This window comes from Lissotriton vulgaris, chromosome 2_1 (genome assembly GCF_964263255.1).
Source record: "Lissotriton vulgaris chromosome 2_1, aLisVul1.2, whole genome shotgun sequence".
Lineage (NCBI taxonomy): Eukaryota > Metazoa > Chordata > Amphibia > Caudata > Salamandridae > Lissotriton > Lissotriton vulgaris.
Window position 1 is genome coordinate 521,620,231 of NC_141687.1, and position 16,971 is coordinate 521,637,201.

Below are 16,971 nucleotides of genomic sequence, written 5' to 3' on the forward strand. Positions count from 1 at the left end.
TGCTAGCCCTATCGGGCGCCTCTCGTCCTCCCTACGACCCTCAAGGCGTTGCCACCCGCGCAACGCCTTCTTTACTAGAAAGGACGCTGTGGGGTCCTGAATGCCATGAGCCTGCGCCATGAATGCAATGGCGGCTCGGTGTCTATTGGCTGTTGCCACTGATCGGCCTGCCTGATGCAATGAGACTAGAAATTTCAGGACATACTCCTCCAGCCCCCAGTGCTCCCCCCTAGCTGGACCCAAAAATGCCCAATAGGAACGGAACGCCCCTTCATATGCCTTCCTCGTCCTGGGGGCTAGACTCTCTCCCACGAGGTTTTGTAATCCGGGGCACGAGAGACCAGAGAACTTCGGGAAATGGTGCCGCCACCAAGTCCGCAGAGGGCAGATGGCCCCGGAAGGCCTGCATGTGGGAACGAGAGAGTGCATCAGCCGCCTGGTTCAGTACCCCAGGCACATGTTTTGCTCTAAAGTGTACATTTAATTTCATACATAGCAGGACAATTTCTTTCATCAATCTCAAGATCAATTTGCAGCGAGCTGCCTGATTATTGACACATTCTACCACAGTCATATTATCCGACCAGAACACCACAGTGCGATCACGAAATCCCTCCGGCCATGTCTTCAAGGCCACTAGAATAGGGAACAGTTCAAGAAACCCAATGTTACCTGTGAGCCCACTCTCGTGCCACCATGCCGGCCATGTTTGTGCCGACCATTGATTACCAAAGATGGCGCCAAAACCCACACTCCCTGCCGAGTCGGTCCACAAACCCAGCTCCTCGGGGGAAACCGGTGGTTTGTTCCACAGGACACGACCGTTAAAATCCGCCAGGAATGCCAACCATATGCGCATGTCCTGGCGAACCTCTGCCGAGAGTCTTGTGCGGTGATGCCCTTCCCTAAGGCCCACCATGGCTTGAGCAATAGAGCGAGAAAAGGGGCGAGCCATTGGTATCACTCTAAGGGCAAAATTAAGCTGACCCACAACCTGCTGCAACTGGTGCAACGTTACTTTCGTCTCGTCAACACATGCCTCGAGTGAGGCCATAAATTTCAATACCTTTTCCTTAGGCAAACGGAAGCACCCCTCTTCGGAATCGAGCTCAATTCCTAGAAACTCGAGCGAAGTAGACGACCCCACTGTTTTGCCCGGTGCCAGTGGCACGCCAAATATTCTCATGAGATCACAAAATTTTCCCAACGCCTGTGCACATTCCGTGTCCCCAGCTGCCCCCAGAAACAGAAAATCATCAAGGTAATGCATAACCTGCGTAAAGCCTGTGGCTCTGGTGAACGCCCATTGTAAAAAACTACTGAATTTTTCAAAATACGCACAAGATATGGAGCAACTCATTGGCATACATTTATCCATGTAATAGCGTCCCTGGAACACAAAACCTAGCAGACGCTGATCCTGTGGGTGTACCGGGAGCAACCGGAACGCTGACTCGATATCCGACTTTGCCATCAGCGCTCCGGGCCCCAGGCGATTCAACATGGCGACAGCCTCATCAAAGGAAGCATACCGCACCGAACAAACTCCCGGGTCAATCGCATCATTCACGGAAAGACCCTTAGGAGCGGACAAATTATGTATTAACCGAAACTCACCTGGGTCCTTCTTGGGGACTACACCCAATGGTGAACAAACAAAATTCTGGACAGGCGGGTTCGCATATGGACCCGCAACCCGACCTCGGGCCACCTCCTTTGCAATCTTTGCCTGTACTACAATCGCATTCTGACGAACCGACAGTTGGTTGTCACACAGCGATTCCCCCCGAAAATCCCCCGCCGGGATGCGGAAACCACATGAGAAACCGTCCCTCAACACCCCAGCGGAGACATGATCAGGGTATTCGTTCAGCCAAGGGATCATTGCCATGATGTCGATGGGAGTAGGTAGCAGCGCCCCTCGGCCGTCATTAGACCTGTTTGGCGCCGCCTCTGCCCCCTGAATCGCCATTCTTGGCTCTGCATGAACTCTCGGGGTGTGAAGATTGTCCGCACCCTCATGCCTAAATTTGCACGTCCCCTGTGGCCTAGTGCACTTGCCCCTGTTGAAGCTCCAACAGACCCCTTTTTTGCCAGAGTTCCCATTACTCCTTGTGTGCTGATCACCACCGGCGCCCGTTCGAAAGGGCACCGCCGGGGAATGGCGGGAAGGCTCTGCCCCGTTCCCGCCAAACGAAGACGGCTTTGTCGGGTTTGACCTGACCTGTTTCTGCCAGGAAATGGAGTCGAAACAATCCCACGTCAGGGATGAGTCGTGCTCCTTGGCCTTACGAAATTTGTTATCATAACCCAACCATTGATCACCATCGTAAGATTCATAAAATTCCATTATTCGTGTCTGGTAACAAGCCAACTCAGTCAATACCTCAGGCCTACGTTCCCCCATGATTGCAGTGAACATCCCGAAAGCCCTGGCCCAATTAGCGATTGTCTCATCAACTCTGAAACCCGCCATCTTTGCTCGCCATACACTTGGATGCAACAATTCCTTCTGATTTTTAACGTGCTCTATTTCATAATGATCAGTTAATAGCGAAAATATATTCACATATTTATCCGCCCATATCATTTCCTTTGTGGCCAACGGGATATGTTGTACCACCTTTTCCCTTCTTGAGGGTACCGACCCCTCCCCAGCCATTGGCAACGGCTTCTTACCCGAATCAGTAGCTGAACTCGCTGCTGCCGCTGTTCCAACGCCCGAAGACGGCTGTTCCGCGGGAACCTGAGGGGGAACAAAAGGAGAAGGTGCCTTCGCAGCATCTCGAGACTGCCGCAACTGCTTCATTATTAGTTTGGCCTCTTCGGCCGTATCCCCTGGAGCTATGGCACCCTCATTATTCTTGCCCAACCACGCCGCCAACTGTGCGGCTAACTCGGGTGGCATATCCCCCTCGTTCACAGGTGTAACAACGACAGGGATCGGCTGTCCTGCATCCGGAATCGGAACTGGGGCCTGTTCCTGGCCCTTTTACCACTCCCGGCAGGGACTACCCCCGGCAATGCTGGTCCGATGACTTTCTTAGGCCGGCCCGTACCGTTCATGGCCGCCATCTGCTTCTTCATGTTCGCCATGTCCTTCACCAGCATACGGAGCATTTGGTCGGTGCTAACCTTCTTTCCGACCTTCTTGCCCGGCATTCTCTGAGTTCGAAGCGCTAGAAGAGAAAACACAAGAATTACAAATTCTCAAAATTGGCTCCTTGTTCTGTCTCGAGCTCACGTGCAACGGGGAGGTGCAGCTTCTGAGCACAAGAACAAGAGGATGCTTCCTTGGATCGTCGCTCCTCTTATCCTCCTTCGGGCGGGCGTGGACCCTCCTCCAATCCGCCTCCAGGGCGTGGCCAACGGTGTAGGTGTCTAGGACAACCCCTCCTTGGGCGGGAAAAAGGCGCACCCCGGCTACGCCGCTTCGGGCATACCAGCCGAGACTCGCCTCCCGCCCAAAAATGGCTTCCCGGGGGGATCGGGGTACTCCACCATACGTTCGGGGGGACCGAGCGGTCGCCCCTTTCCATTTGTCAGGATCTTGCGAGCTATTGTCACTTCTGCTGCGCTGTCTAGCATTGTCTGTGCCCACTCTCCGTTTTTCAGTTGTGTCCTCAGAATTCTCGGCATGTTTAATTTTAATACTTGCTACCTTCTTTCTGGGAAATTGTAATTTTTTACTTTGATGAGCAGGTTCCTTGTCTTTGGACTTGACGTGCTCTTCTCTGTGTTCTGACCGTCCTCTTCTTTCCGATTTCTGTGAGGAAGATCGAGAAAGATTGAGTGAGAAGGATCGAGAGGGACGTGTATCAACATCTTGATATCTGTCAGGTTTTCTTATTTTATCCCTATCTCTAAGGTATATCTTTTTTCAGAGGGCTCCCTTTGGGGAGACTTGTCTTCTTGGCCTGGAGATCTTTCTCTCCGCTGAGGAGACCTTCCTCTGGACTGGAAACGTTTTTCCCTGGGAGTGGATTGTTTATTACCATCCAAACTCTTTTTTGGAGTTTTCAAATTATTTTTAATAAATGTTTTTTCAGGATTTTAAGTTAGTTGGGGTTTTACCGGGTTCCTACCCAAACTATCTCTTCCTAGTTCTTCATAGGATTTTTCTATGATTCTGGCGAGTTCAAATGGTTGGTCTGCTATATGTTTCCTTCAATTTCTGGCAGATCGCCACAGATGCTGCTTCTCCTTTTATGTTGGCTAATAATATAGCCGAGACCTGCTTGAAGTCTTTCAGTAATTTCATACCCAGAGTTAAAGCAGGTTCTGGACCGTATTCATTTTGAATCTGTCTTAGTACATCTGGTATGACCGCCATAGACCGGTTATGTGTTTTTGTGTAGATGGAAGCAAAGACTGTGCCCCAAGTGTCACAGTCTTCCACATGTGGTGCGATCCCCATTGGAAGACAGATAGTCAGAATTCTGTGTTTCTCAGTAGGAGTAGTATCTGGAAATACTGCCTCTATTTGAGTAATTTTTTGTGCTAACCAGAATGGAATTTGTTCCCGTTTTCTGGGTACTTTACCAAGACATGATTGTATGTTCTGTGGTGTGATTTTGTTTGTGTTCCCCTGATGAGGGGTCAACTGTGGAATATTAATTGTGGGTTGGACTGTTGAAGTCCGCATGACATATTGGACCAATTGTCTATGTATTTTATTTAAGAGTTTTAGCTGAGCTAAAAGTTCCACGGTCAACATTTTTTCAATGTCTGGATGTGGTGTGTAGCTGGCTAGAACCGACCACGTTGCTCCTGGTCTACCTAGTGGACCGAGCCTGGTGATGTGATTATTATGTTTTAGGGCGCCATTAAATCAGAGCAGGTGCTCTTGGTAATTTAGTGGGATTTCGATCTCCTCGAAAGGAGTGTATTCTCCCGGAGTGTCCTCTATTTTGTAATAGTGGAAGTCTTTTGTCACAGCGTGTGCTGCTGGAAAATGTATCCATGAATAGAATACCTCTGTCTGCCGATATTCATGTGCCCCAACCACGAATATGACTGTACCACCTCGTGGTGTCAGTCCATTTTCTATAAGTTTAAGAGTTATTGGGCCAGATGTAGGTAGACATTTACCGACCGGTAACGGCCGATTCGGCCGTTACCAACGGTAAATGGCTATTCTAGATGTAGGTGGCCTATTTTACCGAATCGGTAAATTTACCGAATCAGTAAATTTACCGAAACGGTAAAAAATCCGAATCTGTATTTTTACAGAATCGGTAATTTTGAAATGTAGGTGGGACTCTTTTGAGTCCCACAGGCCTTACCGAATCGGTATTTTACCACCCAATCCAATTGGGTGGTAAAATACCGATTCCAGGTGTGCATGCACATGTGTGCATGCACACCTATGGCATGTGACAGACGGACATGCCCTTAGGGCAAGTCTGTGTGCCACATGTCACACATGCCTAAAATCGAGGTGCTAGAGGGTGTCAAAGTGACACCCCCTGCACCCTTGCAGAATTCGGTATTTACCGAATCGGTAAATACCGATTCGGTAAATACCGATTCCTACAGAATCAGTAATTCAATTACCGATTTTCCCTACATCTCCCCCCTTCTATTTTACAGATTCATAAATACCGAATCGGTAAAATTCAGTATTTATGAATCGGTAAAATATACTTACCTACATCTGGCCCTAAGTTCTTCTTATATAGATCGGGAACGCTCGGGTCATTTTCTTGGAGGGTTGTGTCATCCTCTAAGAGTCGAGCTGCTAAGGCTTCTCTTTCTTCGTCACTTTCTGACATTTTACTGACTGAAAGTTTTTTTGTTGCAGATCGAGTTTCAAGGAAACAAAGATTAGGTGCACAATATTTTGGAACACTGTATCCTTCAACGTTGATCAAACCAAAAACTAATACATAGGATTCTCATCCTACTAAGTTCCGGCGGATATTAACCTTTCACCCACTCCAGACGTTTTTTGGAGTTTTTACGGGGAAAGGGTTCCGTGTGAAAAAGCACGACTGAGTTACTCTAGTGTCTTGCGTTAGATTATCGCCTTACCAAACGTTGGGCGCCATGTATTTATTTATTTATTTATTTTGCATCTTGTACCGCGCAAACTAAAACCCGAAGGTGTCAAGGCGCCTCCCGTACATGTAGTGTAGTTCCTATTTTCCCAATAGGCTCTGCGCATTGGAATAACATAAACAGCAGTGTAGACGTAGGACTGAGGTCATCTAGGTCTCTACTGACTATTAAACTTAATTTAGGTTTGCGCCAGCTAGCTCAGAGGTCACTAGAAACTTTCTTGAATGAATAGGGAGGGATGAACTTCCCTGACTCAGACAAGAAGGGATTCAGTTTCTGACAACCGCATAAACATGACAACTTTGCTCCCTCAGAATAAGAGTGTATCTCTAGAGTCGTGTGAAAACAATAGGCAGCTATTTCACTCAGTCAACCGTGCATACTTAGTTTCACCAGAGTGCAGAGAAATAGAGAAACAGGCGTTTTCAATAAATGGTTTTATTTATTGAGCAGTCTTCTTTCTCTTGCAAGATAAATGAATTGCCACAATTGAAATACTTATCATAAAGTAAAGTGCGTACAGTAAAAGTAGTATTATGAAATAATACTGTAAAAGCATTGATATGGTTTCTTAGCCATATGATACCTTAAAATGGATAAAATATATACATACATAAAAACATTGACTAATGTACTCAACTGGTGCTTCTAACTAAGCCTGCCCCGGTGTACCTGACCTAAGCTTAATACTTGAGAAGGAGTAAGTAAGTAGCAGTTTAAGTTAAGTTGGTTAAGATTGTTTTGCCAAGAATCTGCATAAAGAATTCTCTTAAGGGTTTAGTCAGCTCCGTACCTTGGTAATAGAATGTGGGAGGTCTGGTATCTCTTTCTTCAGGACTCGATCTCCCAGCAACCCGCAAGGGTAGGCTGGAAACACCGGAGCTGGATTTTCTCGGCTGGAGAAAAAGACAGCGTCTCTCTCAGTGCGCCAAACGGGAGGGGCGGCTTCCGTGGGCTCTCGCATCAGCTGGGCTCTCGGGCAAGAAGATGGCCGCTCTGCTCCAAACCACCGTATCTTTGCTTAAGGCAACTGTTGGTATATTTATACCTGAAAGGTGCCGAGTTTGACGTAAGGTTGGACATAAGACGTCACTCAGAACTAACAGTTCTTTCTGGACTCCAGGAGTTCTTGTTCAAATCAAAACAAAAGCAGTGGGGATTTCCCGGGCTGCTGGAGGCTTGGTTTGTTTAAAGAACGCGTTGTGCTTTCTAGGAGTCGATGGGAGTAGCCGTGCTGTGCTTTGGACTGCACGGGCTATTACTGAATATGGATATTATTCTTATGCCTTTATCAGGATATTATTGATTATACCCACATAAGGGCATGAATCGGAATATCGAATTAGGGTCCTAGATAGAAACACAACATTAGGACCAAAGAACACTAGTAGATAGGGACTGAGTCACCATACCATGAGCCAGAGTACGACTAGCTATAGTGTCTCACTTGCCCTCCTACTCATACCCAAAGAGACTAGTGAATGGACACCCAGGCACACAACACTCCAGGCCCTCTCAGGAAGGGCTTTAACAGGACACCCCTTTCACTCACTCACTTGTACCCATTCACAATAAGATACGACAAAGACACAAAGAAAGTTTGAAATGTTTTATTTAAACTTTTCTGCTCTAGAATGCAGTATACGTGCCACAATCTGAAAACAACTGCCTAGCAAAGATACCATCAGCTTTGTCGATAAACTGTATATTATGAAAAACCCTGTCATATTATAAGACAGAAAAGCCTAACACCCCTGCTTCTATAGAAGAAAACTGATTATACAGAAAAGATCTCTGGGTTTAGTTGTGGACCCCGTACCTTAGCATACACAGATGGATGCTCTACATCTCAGATATATCCACGATCTTCTCTCATAAAATATTGGTCTCTCTCTGTGTTACATTGTTGTGCATACCTACATGGTAAGGTTTGTAGTTTAGTTCCTATATTACCCATACAGGACCTGCGCGTTTGGATAACATAAACTGTAGGATTGGTGGCAGACTAACTCTGAGCCGAGTATGTTAACCTATTTGCATTAAGTAGCTCACAGTACCACTAGCATCTCCTCTTATCGGGGAGAGAATAGTTTATGGTAACCTTAGAACATGACAACCCTGATCCCCCAGGATCATGAAAACAATGTACTACCTTTCACTCAGTCACTCGTGCTCACTTAGTTGATACCAGAGAGTTACACAGAAGAAACAGTCAGGCATGTTACAATAAGTATTTATTGCACAGTTGTTCTTCTAGTGTAAAATATGTGTGCTGCGACAAGTAGCAGAGATATATTATCAGCAGTACAGTGAATATAAAAGGATAGTACAGTTCTACCATTTTGCAATAGTCATGAACAGATACGTGGATATAAAATGTATGATAAAAGAAAGCGCGCATACTTCTACGATGCCTATCTAGATGTACCTAAGTGTACCTAGCATGTGAGTAGGTCTGAAGCCAAGAATCCCTCTAGGTTTACTCTAACCCCATAACCTGAAGCAATAGAGGGTAGGACCCTATCCTGGTCTCGAGTTGGACACCCCGCAAGGGAGGTTTAGACTGCTGTCAGCTGGAGCGTTTGCATGCAGGAGCCTCAGCGTCTCTGGTCAGTGTGTCGGCCTGGAAGTCTCGGTTCGCTCTAGCTAACCCTAGCAAGAGGTGCTGTGTTTATATAGAAAGTATCTAAGGTTCCTTTGTCCCTTGTTACTTGTGTTAGCCATTGTTGGGTTTGAGGATGATGTATGGGATGAACCGTGTGCGTAGATATGGGGAGGAAGGTGGTGTAGCCCCAGCCTGGTTTCCAAGAACCCTTATGAATATTCATTCATACTGTATCAGTCTAAAGATGGAGTCATAGAACGCCATTGTTCAGGGAAACCCTCCTTCTGCGCCCAGGACTAGAACTAGGTAAATGTTCAATCCTAAAATGCTCGTTACTGTGTAGAGTAGGGGAGGTGATGTAGGTGAAAGGGTATGATTATATTAGGGTACTTATATGAAACATAACACCGACTCCTCTTATGAATAGTCAACAATAATAAAATGCTAGTGAACCATACAGCGCAGCGCATACAATTATCAGTGAGCCACGTAAAAATATTTATTTTTAAAACATTAAAATCTCTTTTCTAAAAATAGTGAAAATGGGAAAAAACATTTTCAGAAAATTTGTTATTTGGAATTGTTCCTTAAGTCACAGTCCTAAACGAGTTTGTTTATATAATTCGAACCTCTACAGGCTTTTTAGAAGGCCATGCTTTTCCAGCGAAAGGGTAAATTTTAGAAAATGTTCCAATTTTAGTTGAGTTTGAAACGAAAAGAAAAATCTGAATTCTTTCCTAGTACACAATGAGCCAATTATAGGTTAAGTGTCCTGGCTTGGAGACGCAACATCGTTGTTGCTTGCTGTCGCAGGGGACGGACCTTGTAACACCTCGCAGAGCACGTCAATGGAGCACAGATGAAATTCAGCACTGCCAGTAGCTGGTGTAGAGGCACTTAGTGCTGTAGTCAATACCTGAGTGCTAGGCGTGCTGCTGGTAGAGCTAGTGGAAGAGCTGCTTAGTTCCCGTAGGCGAGGCGTGCCCAGATGTTGTACCATGCGTTCATTGTATTTCCTCTCCAGGAGAACTTTTGCCATCTCGTTGGTGATTGGGCCATCCATTGCGCAGCAGAAAGATGACAATCAGGATTTCAGCTAATGGGAACAGGATCAGAGGTAAACCTCCAAAAATGCTTCCAAATAAGGAGTGTATACAATTTGAGATAACTGCGAGGATCGTCTGGAAGGTACTTAGGAAACCTGACCCTATGGTCTTAATTTTTTTATTTTTTTTGCAGAGTTTTATATACCGCGAACTAGACCTGAACTGAATCGGGTATCAGAGCGCTTTACATAGCACCAGTTACGTTACATGAGGACACAGATTCATTTTAGGCACGGGGAGATTAAGTGATTTGCCCAGAATCACAGGAGATTTTGGGGTCGTTACAGAGACTCAAACCATCTCTACAAATTGAAAGGGGCAGTTTGTATGTGTAAGTGCCTGTATCTCGGTCGAGGTCTTTGCGAATTCAAGATCAAAGGTCTCTCGAGCGGAGGTTAAGGGTACAGTTTGCTGTAAAAGCATGGCTTTCAGTCTGCTCAAAGTATCCAATTGTATAAAATAACCATTCAACGAAGGCCATAATGGTGATGGAGCAAGGATTCAAAGAAAAGAAACTTGCTCGAATCAACCTCTTGTTAACAAGTACTAACAAGTAAAAATAGAAACTTGAAAGAAAGATTAACGTACACACAACATTCCCATATGTGAAAAAAGGCTTTCTGCTTACTTGATTAACAAAGAATAATGTGCCACGTAACTGAAATCCTGCTTAAAACCGAAAACCGCCTTGGACATGTGTGAATCCTCCCGCGTAAATAACCACGTAATTAACCCATGTGAGAGAAACTCTCACGCATGTGCAAGGAGTTGCTAACTGTAGGTCTTGAAGTACCGCGTGCCTAGCATATGCTTGCCTGGATGTAAAAGAAGCTGCTGCTGATAATGCTTTCACTTAACGAAGAAGAAAATAACATGGGATAGAGTAGAAGGGGGAGGTAAACAGTAATAATAACATATTTAAGAAATTAACACCTGTTTATGATTCTTTTGTCAATAGTGAACGTTTCGGGCCTGATATGCTAAGCCAAAAGAAAAGATTTCGGGTGAAACGTAATGCAAGTTGAGTCTGCACACTAAAATCTAGGTATGACCTGTTGACCGGGACATTGATCGGCTGCCAAGAACCAAGGAAGTGTGCTTGGGAAAGTTCCTCAACTGAAGAAATTATATAAAAATTGTATCTCTCTGCTTTGTGAATGCATGTGAAAGGAAGTGTTCTGAAAAATTGAATAAATTAAGTGGGAAGGGTTTACTAAACAAAGAATTAGTTAAGAATTTTGGGATGACTTTATGAGGTGATGACAATTCCCCGTCCCGGCCCAATCACAGTTCATGATTTACAGATATTTGCAACCTTTGAGTGTGGGACATGCAAAATTAAAGGGTATAACTTGAGTGAAATGAGATTAAGATATAGCTGCTATGGAGAGACTTTGATGCTGAGTGAGGAGTGGGCAAGAACTGCTGCTAGGTAGAACAGAGTTGGACGATTTAATACTTAAGACAGTCTGATTAGATTGAAGATTTGCTGAAGAATATCGAGGAGGGAGAGAGTGTAAGAGAGGGATGTGCTCCGGTGCGTGGGGTTCTAGAGAAGTGTAGTAAGTATAATCCTATCCTGTACCTGTCCTATAGTCTTTGTCTCCACACTCTTAAATCAGGTGAACTCCACCAATCCTTTTTGCCAGGGGTTGGGTTTGCTGTTTCACCTAGGTAAATATCTTTCTATCTCAACTGTTTGCATATTTCTTGAGAAATGAGAGTATTGTGTCTTTTGTCTCTTCATCTGTCACTCCTATTGTGTTGAAATTGTTGAATGTATTTGTGTATCTAAATGATAATTGATAAATGAATTTTCTCTCCCATGAAAGTTGATGGAATTTGCACTGTGAATCGGTACAAATGAGCGTTCATCTTGAATTAATTATTAGATAAAACTATTAAATCTCACTTGGAGACTGATTATTTGAAAAGTTATAAAATAGATTAATGATTTTGTTAATATCACCATCAATTACTCGACTAATGGTCCATTTACCAAAGAAAGAGTGTTGATCTGTGAAGATTAGTTAGGCATTTAATTCAGATCAAAGTCAAATAAAACTTGACTCCCAGCAAAACTGTCAGGAAAATCTGAATGTGTATATGGACCCATTATGAAACATATGTGGATTGTGAAATATGTATCCTTGCTTTCACTGGATCAGTTTTTCTGGTAGTGATGGTTATTAGCGATTAGTTTGGTGATTATCGATTATTGTTCTGACTAATTGACTATATGTTTAACACTAAGAGTTAGTGTCGCGTTTTATGTTGTCTGGAAGCATAGGCACAGAGATACCTGGGAATCCCGGGAATGGAATTTAGAAGAGTGTGGTAAATGGAAATCATACTGCAGAAGGTTACTCATCTGTTGTTGTCATACTGAGTAGCTACGGAGGGCTGGCAGTGTTACAATAGGGACTATATTGTACAAAAGTAGAGTGTGGATGACAGCAGAGGGCCCGCCTGTGAAACTTTGGCCATACCCTAGAGGAGTAGCAGGTCCTCCCCGAGCTTAAGTGAAGAGTAAACAGTGGGTTTTACTTGCAGTATCTGAAAGAGACACGTTAGTGATAGATTCGTTACCCTAGAATATCCCGAGGCATCATACTGGATCCAGAAAGTTTTGAAAGCAGTACCCCTGTGCGCCAGTAGGTGGCGTCCTGCGGCTCCGCGTCCGTCACTGGCATCGTAAGGGCCGAGATGAGGTCATGGAGACTACTTAGGCGCCACCCATGCTTGCTGACATCAGTTCTTTTTTTTTTTCGAGCCAACAAGCGCAGATCCGGATAGAGCACATACCTTAGTCACTTTTTGACTACTCTTTTGAGACTTTTGTCTCCCCCCTTGCCTGGCTTTAAGTCATGTGGGGATTGCCATTTCAATATGTCGGTGGCGGACTCCCATGATGTTTGCCTCTACTGCCTGGAGACTTACCACGAATCCTGGGCCTGCTGGGACTGTCAAACTATGGCCCGCAGGCCTTGAGGGAGCGGCGCAGGAAACTACTGGAGGCCCGGCACTCGTCCCAATGTCACTCCGGGTCCAGGGACCATTCCCGGGACCGCTCGTGGGGTCACAGTTGTCGCTCTTCGGGCTCCAAATCTTCGCCCTCGGATTCCGGTAAGCGACGACATAAAAAGAAGTCGGAGAAGCTTGTTCGCTCTCCGACGTCCCCTCGCCGGTCCTCGAATGTGAACTAGGGGGACAGGGGTTCTGCCACTGCGGCTCCCTTGGAGCTTGGGAGTCCCACTGCCTACCCGCCTTACCCAGGTCCGTCGGCGACTCCCGAACAGGTGCAAGAGTTTCTTGCCACCACAGACCGCCTTTTTAGGCCTCGGGCTCCTGCCGGCACGCCTTTGTGCCTCGAGGTCCCGTGTCAAGATCCTGTTGGCCTGCCGGTACCGCTGGCGGATCCGGCTTTGGCGCCACAGGATCCTGCGCCATTGGCTTCTGCCCCGGCGCCACGAGGACCGGCGCTGCCGGCCCGAGCGCCGCCCTCGACTCTGCCACAGGCGCCGCAGTGGGTGCCATTAATCCCTCCCTTGCCCTGGTTCCAGGACCATTTAGTTCCTGCCTGAAATCCGCATTGGAACACAGCGTCGACCCGACCCCGGCCCGGCGCCATTCATGGCGCCGTTTCTGATGCCGTTTGTCCCATCTCTGGCTCCGACTCTTCCCCCGCGGCCGGCACCTCCAGCAACAGAGGTGGAGGATGATTGGGAGGGGTCTGAGGACCCTCTTGCCCGTCAGTGTGACTCCGAGCAGAACTGGGTGGACAGTCTGGAGGACGCAGGTGACCTCGATGTCTCTTCTGACCCAGGGTTTGCCTCTCCTCCGCCTACGATGGAGGAGGGTGCTTCCTAAACGATGGTGCTCCGTCGGGCTGCTGAGGTCCGCATCCTCGACCTTCCTACGGTGGCCCTGAAGACTAACATCCTCTCCGAGGTGCTCCAGATGGAGTCTACTTTGTCGGAGCCGCTGCTTCCCTTCAATGACGCCCTCACCGACGTCCCATTGGGCACTTGGCCGGCGGCGGCGGTGACCCCGCCTTTCTCACCACTCATCCAACACCTCAGAGTCTGGTCATCCAAGCCTCAACGTCGCAGAGTGCCGTTCCCACGGCTCCGCTGGATAAGGACTCTAAGAAGCTGGAACAGTTCGGTAAGCGGTTGTTTTCTTCAGCCAGCTTGGGGCTGCGGTCGGCGAACACCGCCTGCTTATTAGGTTGCTATTCCCATGCAGTGTGGGATACCGTTGCTCAGGTGTTGCCTCGTTGTCCTGAGGAAGTTTAGGCTGTTCTTTCCCAGGCGGTCGCTGAGGGTATGGATGCAGCTAAGTTTGCCATTCGGTGTGGTTTGGACACCGCTGACTCTTTGGGCAGGGCGATTTCTACGACTGTGGCGCTGCTTCGCCATGCCTGGCTGCATTCTACTGGGTTCTGACCCAATGTCCAGAGCTCGCTCATGGACATGCCCTTTGATGGCACTCGACTGTTTGGCGATAAGGCTGACAGTGCACTGGAGCGCTTTAAGGACTCGCGGGCCACGGCCAAGTCCTTGGGTCTTAGTTGCAAAGAGCCCCAGAACTCCTGGTTTTCGTTCCTTTCATGGCCACGGCAGGGGTGCCAATGCACGTTCCTTCAGCAAGACTGTTCAGAACCAGTCTCAGTGTGGACACGGCTTCCGCAGGGGCTGGTCTGGGAATCAGCGTGGGGGTCAGTCTGCCCCCGCTGCTTCTACCTCCAAACCTTCCTAATCCGAGCTTTGTGGAGCACCCCACACAGGTGGGTGGCAGGATCTGCCACCACCTCCACCCCCTTCACCATTGGCGCGATATCACATCGGACAAGTGGGTGTTGCAGATCATCCACAGGGGTTACTTCGTTCCCTTTCAGTCCTTCCCTCCAGCCATGTCACCTTGGTGTCACCGCATGTCGGGGATCACTTGGTGTTTCTCCAGCAGTATATCTCGACCCTCTTGGACAAAGGGGCCATCTAGGGCATTCCCAGGCAGGAAGTAGGGAGTGGCTGTTATTCCCACTACTTTCTGGTCCCAAATAAGGACGAGGGGGCCTGCGCCCCATCTTGGACCTCCAGAACGCCAATCGCTTCCTCCAGAAGGAGAAATTCAAAATGGTGACTCTGGCTCAGGCCCTGGCTGCCCTCAATCGTGGAGACTGTATGGTAGCGTTGGACTTGCAGGTCGCATATTTTCACATCCCCACCCTGCCGGCCGACCGGCGTTACCTGGGGTTCACAGTAGGCCAGGAGCATTTTCAGTTTGCCCTGCTCCCCTTCAGCATTTACATCACCCCTCGGGTGTTCACGAAGGTGATGGCGGTGTCGCAGGTCGGGGGTCTCAGTCTTACCTCGGCGACTGGTTGTTGAAGGAGGGCTCACCCCTGGCAGTAGTCAACCACCTTCAGACTACGGCCGATCTCCTGCATTTGCTGGGGTTCTCCATCAACATGCCGAAGTCACACCTGAGTCCCTCTCAGAAGCTCCCCTTTATCGGAGCAGTTCTGGATTCAACGCTGTTTCGGATTTATCCTCCCGAACAGCGAGTCCGGGATATTCAGGCTACGATTCTGATCTTTCAGCCTCTGTTCTGGGTTTCAGTCAGGATGACCCTCCCGCTCCTGGGCCTGATGGCCTCCTGCATCCTGCTGGCAACACATGCCAGATGGAGTATGCGGGCTCTGCAGTGGGACCAGAAGTTCCAGTGGGCACAGCATAAGGGCAACCTGTCTGATCATGTCCAGATCTCAGAGGGCACTGCACAACAATTGCAATGGTGGCTCACAAATTGCGATTGGGTCAATGGCAGATCCCTCTCCCTTCCCCAACGGGAGCACACAGTGGTGACAGATGCATCCCTCCTGGGATGGGGAGACCATTTGGGAGAGGCAGAGAAAATTATATGGAGTCCCGGCTCCATATAAACCTTTTGGAGCTTCGGGCGATCCAACTTGCACTGAAGGCAATCCTTCCCTCTGTCCAGGAAAGTGTGGTGCAGGTGTTCACGGACATCACCACAGCCATGTGGTATTGCAACAAAAAGGGCAGGGTAGGGTCCTGGACCCTCTGTCAGGAGGCTCTGCACCGCTGGACATGGCTTGAAGATCAAGGCATTTCCCTGGTGGTTCAACACCTGGCAGGTTCTCTGAACGCCAGGGCGGATGAACTCAGCTGCTGGTGCTTGATGGATCACGAATGGCGTCTGAACTCGGACGTGGTGCAAGGTCTCTTTCTGCAGTGGGGAGAGCCTTGGTTAGATCTATTTGCCACCGTAGAGAACACGCAATGTCATCAGTTCTGCACGTTGGAATTTCCATGGGGGCACTCACTTGGTGACGCTTTTTGTCGCAAGTGGAGTTGCGGTCTGTTGTACGCCTTTCCGCCTATACCACTTCTGTCCAGAGTGCTAAAGAAGAGTCGGCACGACCGGGCCCAAGTTATCCTTGTGGCTCTGGATTGGGCACAAAGATACTGGTATCAAGAGCTACTCTGGAAAGGGGCGACCACTCGGTCCCCCCGAACGTATGGTTGGGTGCCCCGATCCTCCCGGGAAACCATTTTGGGCAGGGGGCGTGTCTCGGCTGGTATGCCCGAAGCGGCGTAGCCGGGGCGCGCCTTTTCCCGCCCAAGAGGGGTTGTCCTAGACACCTACACCGATGACCACGCCCAGTAGGCGTACCGGAGGAGGGTACACGCCCTCCCGAAGAAGAATAAATAGAGCGGGAATCCGAAGAAGCGTCCTCTTGTTCCTGTGCTCTGAATGCTGCACCCACTCATTGCTCGTGAGCCCTCGACGGAACAAGGAGCAATTTTGAGAACTTGTAATCCTTGTGTTTTTCTTTGTTACTTTAAGGCGAAGGATCCAGGACTGTGTTGATCGACTCGGAGCGGATAATCGAGACCATGTCTGGCAAGAAGGCAGGAAAGGGTTCCGAGACAGACAAGGTGCTACGCATGTTGGTGAACAGGATTGCGGGCATGGAACGAAAAGTTGGACAAGTCCCAGCGCTTGGTCGAGATTTGGCGGTCGTCAAGAAGCAACTGGCCGCAATGAACAAGCCTGGTAACCCTAAGAAGGTAATAGGCCCGGCCTTGCCGGGAATCGTTCCCGAGGGTAGAGGGAAACGGGTCAAGAGGAGGGCGGTTGCAGGGGAGGTTCCGTCGCCCCTGTCACACC